The sequence below is a fragment of the Alligator mississippiensis genome, chromosome 1 (assembly GCF_030867095.1).
Source record: "Alligator mississippiensis isolate rAllMis1 chromosome 1, rAllMis1, whole genome shotgun sequence".
In the NCBI taxonomy this organism is placed as follows: domain Eukaryota; kingdom Metazoa; phylum Chordata; order Crocodylia; family Alligatoridae; genus Alligator; species Alligator mississippiensis.
In genome coordinates this window covers 388,410,520-388,423,302 of record NC_081824.1, presented here as the reverse complement: position 1 = coordinate 388,423,302, position 12,783 = coordinate 388,410,520, and the positions used below count along the sequence as shown (strand labels likewise).

Here is a 12,783-nt window from a genome sequence, read left to right as displayed (position 1 = left end):
TTTCACAATACCTACCACAATACAGAGGATGGTTATTTAAATCAAATCGCATCCTCATAAGCCTCTTGCTACTTACGGTACAGTCCATGGGAAAACAGCCATTCAAAGCCTCTATAGCTAGGCAAGCTTAGGAAGGTGTCAGTCCCTAATATCCCAAAGTAGCAAGGCAGTATCACAGGTAGCTATAACTGTACACCCACCTGGGAAACAAGATTTTTAGAGAGATGACATAAGTGTGAAATGCAGACAACTGCATCCATTACATGCATTGTCAAGACTCTACAGAATGTCAGATGTGACTGCTCCCCCACACCGCTCCCCAGTACTTGCAGTAATTATATGGCTTATTTCTATAGTCTCATCCTCCAGGAAAAGCAGCAGGAAACAGAAGCTGGAGGCATAAGGGGAGGCCCAGAGGCTTTGGCAACAGCAGTAGGTAGTGACCAGGAGTTGGGGAGTAGTGCCTGGACCAGGAACTTGGGACAGATGTGGCCTTTGGGCTTCCAGTTGGACAGCCCTGAATTAGAACATAATTGGCTAATTGAATGCAGTACCTCTGAAATTTCACTGGTTAAAAAAGGAGAAAGCATGTAAAGTAGCTAAATTGAGTCAAGTTAAAAACTTCATTTATTAGCCGTGTTGCCTCAGGCACCACACTGAACAAAAGTCAGAAATATTCACTTATGTCAGAATCCCTTCTGGTCTTTATTTTGTAAATCAAATTTTTCCAAAGAGACATCAGGTGGTGCTGCATCAAGATGAAGAGGCCAAATTATATCAAAGTACTCAATCTCTCTTGCTTTCTTTCTGCAGAGTCTACAGATTCAGAGATTTATTAACAGTTAGGCAATTCCTGCATCCAATGTTGAATACTGAACAAAGATCTACTGTGAAAAATAGTATTGGCCTTCATAGTATGTCCTACTGCTACAATACTGAAAAGTGCGGTTTGCATCCCTATTTGCCTTGTAGCTGCCTTACACATATTCCCTTTCAACTCATCTGTGGAACAATACCTTTATTAGATAGGGGAAAACTACAGCAAGAGAGGGAAGGAGGGAAAGATAAGGTTACATGTTATTTTAAATTACAAGAAAAAGACCAATTAAAAAAAAAAAAAAGTGACATACAACTGAAGAAAATACTAATATTTTTTAAGTTCCATGCATCTCATGAAAGGCAATGCAGTAATTCAAGGCAGGCATTAGAACCTGAGTCTACTTATTAATTTGTTAGGAACTGCTATGGGTAAAAGTTGTAGCCTCATCTACTCCTTAAACCTTTGAATTGGTCACGAATTAAAAAATAGGAATTTGTGGGCGATATCTTTTAGGCCAACTGTATAGTTGGGAGGGACATAGACAAGCCTTTGGGTGCTAAAGTGATACCCACAGACTTTTGTCTACATCCCTCCCAGCTATTCAGATCTTCCAATTAAAGGTATCACTCAAAATCCTTACCTCTCATTTTTCCCCTTCAACCATCTTGACTATATCATCACTCCTACACTACCACAAGATTAGATCGTTACAGTGCTAACTAATATAAAAAGCTTTCAGAATGAGATGCATACCCTCTTTTCTTGTTTTCACAACACAAACATTCTGCTACAGTAAATCACTCCCATAGAGGACTAGATGGTTGTACATTTTAGTCCATAAAAGGTGCTGTATACATTTAAATTCCAACGTGCTGGGTCACATGAGCTAAATTTTGTGTTGGCAACACACAGCTACTATTATGCACTTACCAGTCAGTACACACCCTTGGACACCAGACAATTTTGGAGGTTGGATTGGGATTACTTTCCAAAATTCCCCTGTTGTTTTAAGCAAGCATCATTGCTTACTTCCTCTTCCAAAAAAAACCAAACCAAACAAACTAGTCAACTAGTGCAGGAGCAGCTAATGTGAAACTTCTGCAATTAGCTTGGAAAGCATGTACAAACGGATGCAAGAGGCTGTTATTTAAACAAGATTTTTTCCTGCAAGTCCTTCCTTAAAACAACCCCATGGTGCTGACTTTCATTTCAGAGAAGGAGCCCTTTGCCTATCTCAATTAACTTTCTAATAGAATTTATAATCTGAAAGATACCTAGGATAAAGTCAGAGTAATAGGGACAAAAAAGGTGAACCACATCCCACACGACCAGCAAGGTTGTTTACATAACTAAAGTGATCAGTGTCTGGCCCCATTTGTTGAAGTTGAGTGGAGAGATGGAGGCAGCAGCTCTACCATGCATTCCCATCCAGCACCTCCACAGCCATGTGTGAAATAGTAGATTAGAGATAACCAAAGATAGTTGCATAGGCCCAATGGGTTGGATGCTACTCTCAGTAACTCGAGTGAAATTTCAGAATAACTATGTTCAGTTTCACTTCATATTTGCACTAGCTCTCCCTTTGGTACCTAGATTAGATGGGTACCTGCCTAAGACCAGACAGACCAGCCACACCATGGGCCTTCCTTCTGAACACCATTACCTCCCAGTTCCTCAGGGTGGGAGAGGTGCCCAGGCATGGGTAGAAATGCTAAAAATCACAGCACACCAGAGAACTGGGCTGTCTTCATGCCATAGACAAGCCATCACCACTGGGCACCACTTATTTACCGATTACTGGAGAAGTAGCTTTTTGTCACTTTTCCTCTTCTGTAAATCCCTAGGCTTCACAGGGTTGAGAAGCAACCCTCCCTTCCCCTCCTATTTCCTGAGAGGAATATTCATCAGCACAGGAAAGCCCCACGGCATCCTCAACAGCATACAGATTAAATCATTTTACAGACAGGAAACCTTCTCCCATGTTCAGCTGGTAATCCCCTCAGTGCAGCACAATAGTAGTTGCACTTAGTTTTTAAATGTATAGTTCTTCTACTTGAATCAAGTTGAAAATGCAAGAACAAAATTTCCTTTGAGGGAATGCTAAATGGTTACTCTTAGTTATTGAATTACAAGCTATAATAGAGAAATCCTCTCTATCCTACCCCTTGCACATTCATCTGTGGATGCATCATGAACACATGCATCAACTAGGGAGGGGGGGCAGGAAAATAAACTGTATACCATAATGTTATAAATAATCCATCCATACTGAGATAACTCAGGGCACTACATAAGCAAAGAAAGCAGAACTTCTTCCAGGCACCACAAATAGATCATACCTGACAGAATAAAGAGCCAAAGAAGAGGGAAAGGGGTACAGTTGAACAGTACAGCAAATAGCCAAATACCAGCTAGGATATTAATGTGATATTGAACAAGTGACCAGCATGCATTTGGTATTAATTTATTAATAAAAATAAATCCCAACTTAAAAGCCCTAAAAGAGGTTTCTAAAAACACAACTGAATTAAAGATAAAACACCAGAACACAAATACAGTTGGAGCTCTTTGCCTCAAAAAACCAGTCACACAGCTTCAAACAAGTTTTAGATTTTGCTTCAACTATCCTCTGGATCTAGCAAGCAAAGCAAGCCTTCTGGCAAATGCAAAGTATGTTGATGTGCCATTTAGTTGCAGCCTGCTATAACAACTTGCCATAAAGTATGCTTTTAAGCTCCGATTAATCCTGACTGCTTTGCATCCCTCTTCTCACAGTTCACTTATAAGTTTTATTTATTTACTTCTAAATGAGAATAATTGTTCTCAAAGCCTCTGAACAACCACCCCTTGATCCTTAACCTTGAAACTATTTGAGCTGACTAGCATATATGTAATCAAAAACAAAGTTAAAAAAAAGAATGGAATGCTTCAGACATTTTTGTTTGCAAGTTAACCCTTAAACAGCCAGTATACAAGGCAACAGCAAGTAGCTACCCCAATAGTCAACTAGCTGAACGAGCAATATTTTAATTTCATCACTTTATTAAACTACAATTAGTAGACTGAAGTACACTCGCATGTACACTCTTTCATTTTGGAGTCACTACATGCTATGAAGAACATGGACCTTCTTAAGGAACCCACTGAATACCGCTTGGTTTCTGCAAAGCATGTTACACTCAAGCAGTTCTTCACTTAGCAAAAACTCTTACTTTCAAAATATATCTTTAAACATGTGCCCTCTAAAAGACAGTTAATTCCAAGATGGAAAGTCACTGAATTACGATACTTATCTGAATTATTTTGTAGTTAAATCCCTTCATGCCGACTGACCCAGGAAGGCTCTTTATTGTTGCTGCTCATGCCATGTTTTGCATTTTTTTTCAATTTGCTTTCACTTCAACTTCTCCTTTCCTTTGATGCAACTACTTAAATAGCAGTAGGGCAAATGTAGAACCTACTTTGTAGCTGGAAAAATTCAACAAAATCCCCAAATCCAGTATGAATAAAATCACTCAGCATTTCAATTCCTGCAGCTTCAACTGGCATAAGACTACATATATAAAACCTAAGAAATAAGAATTCCTCCCCTAGGGGAAAAAAGAAAAAAGTTAAATTCTCATCAGTTTGAATTGTTGTTGGTTGTATTTGCTGTAATTTATCTTTATTCTGAAAGATAAATTTTCTACTACTGGTTTGCTCAGAGAATGCCCCTAAACTGCTTTGCTTTCTTTTGCTGCTAAAAAGATAGTTATTGTAAGCAATCAAGTATTGCAAAGCTTTGGAAAGCTTACTAAATAGGATTTAAATTTGAGTAACTGGTCAAGAGTGCACAGAAGGTATGAAGGGATGCTGCAAAAAAAAAAAAAAAAAAAAGGGGGTAGAATTGGAATGTCAGTTTTAAAACTGAAATATTCCCCCCCCTCCCCACCCCTTTCCATTGTTTGTAAAGTCCATGTAATCACATGCATCTTATTTAAGAGAAAAGAAACCATGCAGACCACGTAGTCATCAGGAACAATTTACACCACGCCAGATTTCCAAGAATAAAGGAAACAAAAACTAGAAAAACTGATTTTGCTTCCAAGTTTCAAAGAGGGTATTTTAAAAGGTCTCCTTTTCCACATACATGCTTTAGTAGTTAAGCATGTAAAAAAGGCCTTCCTTAAAAACAAAGGAAAATCTTTATTAATGGATTCCACTTATCAAGTAACTGATTTGACACCTAAAGATAAATTCAATCATGTAAAAAGAAAAGGTATTTATTTATCTTCTATAAACAGTGGTCCCTTAACCCAAGTCTACGTCCACAGAAGCCTTGTATTCTTTTATTTTCAGTCTCACAGTTACTTTCTATTTCCATGGATGTTAAGCTTTTGTCTGTTTACAAATGCCTATTTTACCCTACATTTGCCTTTAATCATATAGGAACTTGATTGCAGGGTTTAAATTCCTTCTCTACCAGTTTTCGAAAGGTGAAGAATACTATCAATTTATACTAGCTAGTCAACAAGAAGGTCATTATTACTCAGGACTTGACTTCATAAAACCAAGTTCATTAAAGGATATTACTTACTATGAGGCAAACTCCAAATGGCCTGACTCAAGCTTCAATACTGTATTTCCAATTGCCTAGAGCTTTTTTGTTCAAAGCACTGACCACACACTATTGTTTCTGGGTTAAAAGAAATCCAATAATTAGAACAAAAAGGAGGTGTACACACAATCTTTTTCATATTCATGCTTTCTCTGGTACCAAAAGATGCATAATATAAGCAGGGCTGGTTTTTACTCAATAGCTGTGAAGTTCGCCCAATATTTATTTATACAAATCCATCTAAATACTACAGACCACAAAGGTCTTTAAAGATGAGCTCTAACAAACATGATCCTCCTCAATTCCCATTCAGAAATATTTACTGTAAAATTTCTAGTAGCACTATAAAATATGCAAGTATTTACATGCAACCTCAAAACTGCACAAAGGTAACTTGACCAACAAGAGCTTCACAGCAACATGAACCAGAAGCCACTATTTTCTTAACAGGCAGAAAGTAGTTTATTAAAAATTAACATATCTTTTGAGTTCCTGAAACACCTATTGATCAAATATATCATTTACATATACCTCTCTTCATATACTTAGCTGAAGAAGTTGTTTAACTTTTAGGGACTTTAAAATCACAAAAAAAAAAACTATCCTTCTGTCTTTTGAAGGCCTGCTGCATTCCCCACAACCTGTTTATGGTGCACTTGACACAAAAATGGGGGGGGGGGGGGGGAGGGGAGTAGATATGCTAGAGAAGGCAGGGCTAGGATTCAGAGTGACCTAGACAAATTGGAAGATTGGGCCAAAAGGAATTTCATGAGGTTCAACAAGGACAAGTGCAAAGTCCTGCACTTAGGATGAAACAATCCCATGCAGTCTGGGGGCTGGGCACTGACTGGTTGGGCAGCAACTCTGTAGAAAAGGACCTGGGGGTTAGAGCGTGCCCTTGTTGCCAAGGCGGCTAGTGGCATATGGGCTGCATTGGTACGCGTGTTGCCAATAGATCAAGGGAAGTGATTATTCCTCTCTATTCAGCATCTCGAGTACTGGGCTCAATTCCCCCCTCCCCCCCCCCTTACAGAAAGGATGTGGGCAAATTGGAGAAAGTCCAGTGAAGGGCAACAAAATGGTGAGGGGGCTAGCAGACATGACTTATGAGGAAAAACTGAGGGAACTGGCATTTAGTCTAGAGAGGAGATTTAATAGCAGCCTTCAACTACCTGAAGCAGGGTTTTGAAAGAAAGGATGGAGCTAGACTGTTCTCAGTGGTGGCAGATGACAGAACAAGGAGCAACGGTCTCAAGTTGCATCAAGGGAAACTTCAGTTGGATATTGGGAAGGATTTCTCTCACTAGGAGGGTAGTAAAACACTGGAACAGGTTACCCAGAGAGGTGGTGGGAGCTCCATCCTTGGAGGTTTTCAAAACCCAACTAGGTAAAGCCCAAGCTGGGATGATCTAGCTGGGGATAGTCCTGCTTTAAGCAGAGGGTTGGACTAGATGACCTCCAGAGGTTCTTTCCAACCCTAACTTCCTATGATATTCTATAGTACATTCCCAGCCATTCCAGTTTAAATTCAGATTCCTATGCTGAGCCATTCAAGACTAAGTATGGAATGAAAGGAAAGAGAAAGAAATCAAACCATGAGGAAAAGGAATGAGCTTATATTTTTCCCCACCAGCATGGTAAGGTGCCATATTTACTCAAATCTAACATGCCTCCCCCCAGCATAAGGAAAAAAGCTTCTCATCTTGTATTTAATAAGCTTTCATTTTGTGTAAATGTATTGTCTATCATTAAACTGCTGCCAAAAGCAATGTGCTCTGTAATAGAAACAAACTATGACATTGATGACATGCAGCCAATATTGAGTATAACTGTAAAACACATGCCCAATATTGGGTAAACATACTGATGAGAACCTACCCCAGAATAAATTAGTACAGCCCATCTGAGTAAGATATATGGCAATGCCCACTGCATTCAACTTTTTCAAATCATGGGGAGCCACTACAATGCATACACTTTCAACTTCCTCTTCACTCCCACAGCTGAGCTGTGCCTGTCTTTCTCACTTCCCATGAGTCCCCTTTCTTCACCTGTCTTAAATGACTGGCAAATGCCACCATTTTGGGCCCCAAGCAGTTCATTAAGAATCCCTCTGTTTCCCCCTCTTTGATCCTGTTGCATATTAGTGTAGCTACACCCGCCATGAGGTGGAGACAGACCAGGTTGCTCTGGCTTCATCTACATATACATTTGAGTATCCCAGGACTCATGACAAACACCTGGGTCCAGTCATGAGTGGCAAACCTCTACTGATTAGATTCTATACCTGGAAAAATATAATAATGTATATTTTTCCAGATACAGAATCTAATTACTGGGGGATCATTTTATAATCCAGGTAGTCTTCTATTCAGGTAAAATGTGGTACTGTCAATAACCTTTGCAATATGAAGTCGGGGTAGGGAGTGTGGGGGGGGGGGGGGGAACCCACATAGCCTATGAAGAGACCATCATTTACACTATTCCTTAAGTCTCTCCAGAGTACATGATCTGAATGTCTGACTGACTACTACATAGGTATTTTCATCACTTAAAAAAATAAAAAAAAAAAAAAAAGAGTAGCCCCGTAAAACCTTTCACAAATACATCAGTCATCAGTATTAAAAGAGCAGGATTACAATAAAGAGAAAGTGAAATGTTTCTATAGAAATCAAAATATTTGTTCTGAAGCAACATCAATACAGAATTTAAGATGTTACTTTAATACAGAAAAAGTTAAAATCTCATTACTAAGAAACGCTGAAGACCCTGCACTGCAATGCACAATATCCATATACATTTTATTCTTTAATTCAGTGCGTTCTCAGAACACTGGGGCAAGGGCCAAATTTTCATCTGATGAACTAATGTAAATCTGGAACAACTCCAGTGAAGAAAATGGAATTATTAGAATCTTGCTGCATCTCAACAAGAAACAAAAACCAACAAAATCCAACTTCTACACAGAATAATACATCACTGTCAGAAGTCTCACAGACTTTTCCACAACCTCCAGCATAAGGCAGAGTAGAGTAATGGAGCTCTACTGGAGCATGTAATGGATGTGCCCAGCGCTGCGTCAGATGCAAGTGTATAAGTGGCAGAGGGCGCGTCAGCACTGAGAAAGTGGCAGGTGGTGCGCTTTGAGCTAAACACACATTTGATGTGCTTTAGTTCAAAGTGCACCACCATTCACAGCACTGACACGTGCTGTGCCACTTATATACCTGCATCTGATGCAGCACCAGGCACTTTTAAGCAGCATGACTTGCTAATTAAAAGCACCTGGTGCTGCATCAGCAACATGTGTAAAAACGCCCTAAAGTGCCACCCTGCCCTGCCTTACTTTAGGCTAACAAAGTTAGCTACCATCTTGAGCCTAAAAGTAGTATAAATCAGAATTCAGAATTTAAAAATGACCTTGCATTTCTCTCAAAAATTTGTTAAACTTTTTTAGCTTTGAGGAAATGTGGGTTTTGGGGAGGTTCCTCAAAATTAAAAAAAAAGGTAGGATAGAAAATAAGATGGCAGGCCAAGACCTATCATCTAATAAAAGGCACAACTCCCAAACCAACATGCTACCAAGGTAGTCTACTTTGAAAAGGGGTTGCCAGTAGAGCTCCTAGTAACTCCTCTGTGACGGCAGGTTTCTTTTACAAACCAGCTCCCAAAATGTATTCAAACTCTACTGGCAAAATGACTTTTCTTGATACTATAAATCTGTGTACATGAGGGTTTTTGATATCAGTTGCGCATGATTTTCCTTCATACTTCCATGAACAGAATTTAAAATGTAGATTAGATCTCAATGAAAAAAAAGAGAGTCCTGAGAAATAAGGGCGAGTGCTTTATCTAATTATTCTGATCAATATATTACAGGGAAATTCTTCCTCACTAGGGCACGCCACAATGCATTGATAGAATCAGTGGTACATGTTTCACAGTGGGTACGTCCACATTTCACCCTACAGCGACGTAGCAACATGCTACTTCGCCACATGGTGCACTACAGCAATGTAGTGATCATGTGGGTCTACATGTGATTGGCAGCTACATCGCCATAGCTGCGCACTTCCCCAGTATAGTGTGCCGCTATGGCAACAGTGGCAAAATCTAACTGTGCGCCGCATACATGGCACAGTAACTGCCCATAGTACACTGTGCTTTAGTACTTCCAAAAGAAAATACTAAAGCATAGTGCCGTAGTAATGTTGCTGTACAGTGATGTGTAGACATGCCCAATGTTTCCCAATGGGCTCAAGCCCTCTCTGTGCTACCTAGTGTATGAGGATGGAAGCACAAATGGTTACTAGCTCAAACAATCAGCAAACTAATTTAAGGTGGGATTGCAGTTTCCATAGGAAGCAAATGGGAAAACCATTCTTTTCAAATATGCTGGAAACTTTAAAAGTCTGTTCCACTTAAACTTTGGATGACTTAAGTCTCCAAGTGTAAAAAGTTCTGCTTGTCAACTAAACTTTAGACCTTGACTTGACCAAAACACTACTTCAAAAACAACTGCCAGATTGTACGTGTATGGTAGAAGGGCAGTCAGAAAAACCCCGATACAGCTTAAAAGAAGATTCCACCAAGACTGGCTCCTTCCCAAGAGAAATGAGAATCAGTGGCAATTACCACAGGAACAGTGCAATAGACTAGCTCTGAAGAAAGCCCACTAAGTAGTTAGTTCAGGGGATAAGGAGTCTGCAGGGTAGAATAAGAGTCAAGTTTTATAAAAAGAAGCTATAAAAATCATGCAATCAAAGCACATGACAAGCCTTTTAAATCACTATGGCTCTGATTCAGGGAAGTAATTAAAGTGCTCTCCTGACTCAACCCCCATGCTTATATTTAGTTTATTTAGGTCATTATGTGGATTTCTCACTGTGACTAAGAAAGCTCCCTACAGTGACTATGAACTCTTCACTACTAGGATAAGGTTATGGAGCATCGGTACTAATTGCTGAAGTAAAGCATCAGGAAAATAAAATAGTCAGTCTCTTCCCACCACATACCAGGTTCCACCATGGAATGGAATAATACACTGTAGTCTTCTCTCATGGTTCTCTTCTCAGTTTCAAGCTTAAAAAAAAGAAATAATGCCAACACATGCTGCCTGCATTCAGCACAGAAATGTTAGTTGGTGAAATGCTCATTCACCATTCCCCCCTGCCCCAATCCTCCTTCCACAATGCAACATCATGTACCAGAGTTATAGATCAGTGCAATAGCTTGGCTGCTTTATTACAGCCACACACCATCAAGTTTACTACACCTAAACTAACAGACATGTCTTTAAAACTTTTGATGAGCATGTCAACAGGATGCTTTGTTCACCAATTCAAATCAAGTGTTGAGAAAACTTGTTAGAAAAGCATCAGTGCAAGGAGCAGCATCTCTCACACATTATGATGTGCGGGTCACATTTCACTGAGACCCTTATGTTCCCAAAGTTGAAAAACACTATTGCAGACAGAAGACACTGCTCTCACCTCTTGGAGAGGTCATTTTCTGACTGCTGGAGCAGCTTTCCTGAACCCTGGTAAAAGCTTTTCAGGAAAGAAGGGGCAGAGAAAGAAGAAGGGAGACTGGAAGATGCAGATTCACTCTCACAGCGAGAGCGCCGAGTTATAGCAGTAAGACTGTACAGGCAATAAGAGAAAAAATAGTTACAGTGTAAAAATAGGTTGGATATAACAATTTAAAATACCCAAGTTATAGATACTGGACAAGATGCAGGCTCAACTTCTACTTACAACTCTGACCATTTGGGAGTACAGTATCACATGTAAAGGGGAAGGTGCTAATAAAATTAGATTACTAAATTACAACAGCTTTAAAGAAAATATAGGAATGAAGTTTGGCTGCAGGCACCCAAGAATAACTATTTAGCTTTATCTTAGCTGCCATTTTAAGCAGGCTTCAGTGGTTCACATTGGTTATCAGTACCGGTTTGCTAAACAATAGACTAGAGTGAGGATGAAACAAGGAAAAGCAACCATGTGACAGAGACGAAGTTGAAGAAGCACTTCAGAGATTTCCGAATTAAAATTCCAAATCTTCCTGAAAATAAATTACTGGAGAAGTCACCAATTAAAAAAAAAAAGGAGAGAGAGAGAGAGAGAGAGAGAGAGATGTATGCAACACTAATCTCTAAACATTTGAGTAAATTAAAAAATCTTGCACACTAAGGAATACATACCAAACCAAAAAAGTTAAACACCTCTGTACTCAAGGAAAAAGAAAAGAAAACATTAGAATAGTCTCAAGTTGCTCTGCTCTGATATTTCTAGTTAAACTGGGGTGCGGGAGGAAAGGGAACAGGGGAGAAATCAGTCTAAGATAAAATTGTCATGAAGCTGTTTTGACTGGAAATGTGCTGATCATGCAACTTTAAAGTCAGACTTCTTGCAGATTAATTACAAAGAAATGAAGTCAGCAAGTACCAAGAACTAAAGGTTTCCTGCTTGCATACAACATTGTGGTCAGTGAAAAAAAAAAAAAACAAAAAACAAAAAACAAAACAAAACACACATTGAAGTTTCTCTCTAAAGCAGAAGGAATAATATGGCACATGCATTTCAAGGCCAGTTTTTCCTTTGTCCTTGATGTCAAACAGAACAGACTTGTTAACCTTTGTGAGAGTTTGTTGTGGAGTTAACATTTATTACATACACTGAATAGAAGCAGAGTGCCAAAAATATATCCAATATGATTTCCAGAAATGTGGCTTCCAACTTAAAGGGGTGTTATAGTTTGGGGGGGGGGGAAAAAAAAAAAGTATTACCATATAAAAGAATCGGACTGCCTGAGTGGGCTCCACAGTAAACAAGAATGAAAAGTGCTGTGGATTTTGTATGCGCAAAGCCTGGAGGTAGAAATAGGGCAGGGGTGAGTAGCACAATATTGAGAAACCTTGGAAAGAAGTGAAGTGACCCCCTTCTGATCAAATGAAGGTACCAGCCTTAGCTCCCAAGGGAGTAAGAATTCAAACCCTAATAGCTAGGGGGAAGGTTTCCACTGCAAAGGACGAGAGACTTTTGGGGAAAAAGTAGAAATATTACAAAATTTGCATATCCTTCTCCTTCAGGAAAATATTCCTGAGGAATCCCACAGCATAGAAATATTGAATTCCTACAACTACTTTGTTAGCTATACCTGACAAAGTGAGCAAGTGACACTGGAAGCTTCCTGAGACTTTCAACACTTAGGCTTCCTGTAGTGCTACAACCCAAGTAGCTCAATTGATGGGAATGTTTTTGCTTCTACAAGGCCGCAGTTCAGAACACAGCTAAGAGATTAATTCATTTGTACAAGGAACTAGCAAAGTGATTAGAAGTGGTGCTATTCCCATGTTCACTCCACC

At 39.4% G+C, this 12,783-nt stretch overlaps 1 protein-coding gene across 2 annotated transcripts in view; it reads right to left on the bottom strand.

The window, feature by feature from the left end:
* The window catches only part of TBC1D4 (TBC1 domain family member 4), a 166,589-nt gene that overhangs the window by 32,035 nt on the left and 121,771 nt on the right, over nt 1-12,783 (bottom strand). The window lies entirely within an intron of this gene.